This window comes from Arachis stenosperma, chromosome 5 (genome assembly GCF_014773155.1).
Source record: "Arachis stenosperma cultivar V10309 chromosome 5, arast.V10309.gnm1.PFL2, whole genome shotgun sequence".
Lineage (NCBI taxonomy): Eukaryota > Viridiplantae > Streptophyta > Magnoliopsida > Fabales > Fabaceae > Arachis > Arachis stenosperma.
Window position 1 is genome coordinate 87015616 of NC_080381.1, and position 2479 is coordinate 87018094.

Here is a 2479-nt window from a genome sequence, read left to right on the forward strand (position 1 = left end):
CTGGCCATGATTACTACTGCTTTTTGGATGGCTATTCAGGCTACAACCAAATTGCAGTAGATCCTCAGGACCAAGAGAAGACAGCATTTACTTGCCCTTCTGGCGTGTTTGCCTACAGAAGGATGCCTTTTGGTCTGTGCAATGCACCTGCAACCTTTCAGAGGTGCATGCTCTCTATCTTTTCAGATATGGTAGAGAAATTTCTGGAAGTCTTCATGGATGACTTTTCAGTATATGGAGACTCATTCAGCTCCTGTCTTAACCACCTATCACTTGTCCTGAAAAGGTGCCAAGAAACTAACCTGGTTTTAAACTGGGAGAAATGTCACTTCATGGTGACTGAAGGAATTGTTCTTGGGCACAAAATTTCAAGCAAGGGAATAGAAGTGGATAAGGCAAAGGTAGAGGTAATTGAAAAATTACCACCACCTGCCAATGTTAAGGCAATCAGAAGCTTTCTAGGGCATGCAGGATTCTATAGAAGGTTTATCAAGGATTTTTCGAAAATTGCTAAACCTTTGAGTAACCTGTTAGCTGCTGACATACCATTTGTGTTTGACACACAGTGTCTGCAGGCATTTGAGACCCTGAAAGCTAAGCTGGTCACAGCACCAGTCATCTCTGCACCAGATTGGGCATTACCATTTGAATTAATGTGTGATGCCAGTGATCATGCCATTGGTGCAGTGTTGGGACAGAGGCATAACAAACTTCTGCATGTCATTTATTATGCTAGCCGTGTTCTAAATGATGCACAGACGAATTACACAACCACAGAAAAAGAATTACTTGCAGTGGTCTATGCCATTGACAAGTTTAGATCTTACCTAGTGGGATCAAAGGTGATTGTGTACACTGACCATGCTGCTCTTAAATACTTACTCACAAAGCAGGATTCAAAACCCAGGCTTATAAGATGGGTGTTGCTTCTGCAAGAGTTTGATATAGAAATAAGAGACAAAAAAGGGACAGAGAACCAAGTAGCTGATCATCTGTCCCGAATAGAACCAGTAGCTGGGGCGTCCCTCCCTTCTACTGAGATCTCTGAGACTTTCCCAGATGAGCAACTCTTTGCCATTCAGGAAGCTCCATGGTTTGCAGATATTGCAAACTATAAAGCTGTGAGGTTCATACCCAAGGAGTACAGTAGAGTGCAAAGAAAGAAATTAATTTCAGATGCCAAGTACTACCTCTGGGATGAACTATATCTCTTTAAGAGATGTGCTGACGGAGTGATCCGCAGATGTGTACCCAGAGAAGAAGCACGAAGGATCCTATGGCACTGCCATGGATCACAGTATGGGGGACATTTTGGAAGTGAGCGAACAGCCACTAAAGTTCTCCAGTGCGGCTTCTACTGGCCTACTCTCTATAAAGATTCCCGAGAGTTTGTGCGTAACTGTGACAGTTGCCAAAGAGCTGGTAACCTGCCTCACGGATATGCCATGCCTCAACAAGGGATATTGGAGATAGAATTGTTTGATGTATGGGGAATTGACTTCATGGGGCCATTCCCACCATCATACTCAAACACTTACATTTTGGTGGCAGTGGACTATGTATCTAAGCGGGTAGAAGCAATTGCTACACCCACTAATGATACCAAGACTGTACTGAAATTCCTCCAGAAAAACATTTTCAGCAGGTTTGGCGTCCCCAGAGTGCTAATCAGTGATGGGGGCACTCATTTCTGCAATAAACAGCTATACTCTGCTATGGTTAGATATGGAATCAGCCATAAAGTGGCAACTCCGTATCATCCACAGACAAATGGGCAAGCTGAAGTCTCTAACAGAGAGCTAAAAAGAATCTTAGAACGGACTGTGATAGCCCGAAGAAAGGATTGGGCAAAGAGCTTGGATGATGCTCTGTGGGCATACAGAACAGCATTCAAGACTCCTATAGGAACTTCTCCATACCAATTGGTGTATGGGAAGGCCTGTCATTTGCCTGTGGAACTGGAACATAAAGCCTACTGGGCAACCAGATTCCTAAACATGGATGCACAGTTAGCTGGTGAAAAAAGATTACTCCAGTTAAATGAGCTAGAGGAGTTCAGACTCAATGCCTTTGAAAATGCAAAAATTTATAAGGAAAAGGCAAAGAAATGGCATGACAAGAAGTTGTCAACCAGAGTCTTTGAGCCAGGACAAAAGGTTCTGCTCTTTAACTCTAGGCTCAAATTGTTTCCAGGAAAACTCAAATCCCGGTGGAGGGGTCCGTATGTGATTACAGGAGTCTCACCATATGGGTATGTTGAGCTTCAGGATATTGATTCTGACAAAAAGTTCATTGTTAATGGACAGAGAATCAAGCATTACCTTGAAGGAAATTTTGAGCAGGAATGCTCAAAACTGAGACTTGAGTGATCCTCAGTGAAAGTCCAGCTAAAGACAGTAAAGAAGCGCTTGCTGGGAGGCAACCCAGTCATTAGGAAGTTGTATGAATTGTTCTTACAGAGGCAAGTATCACAAATGAA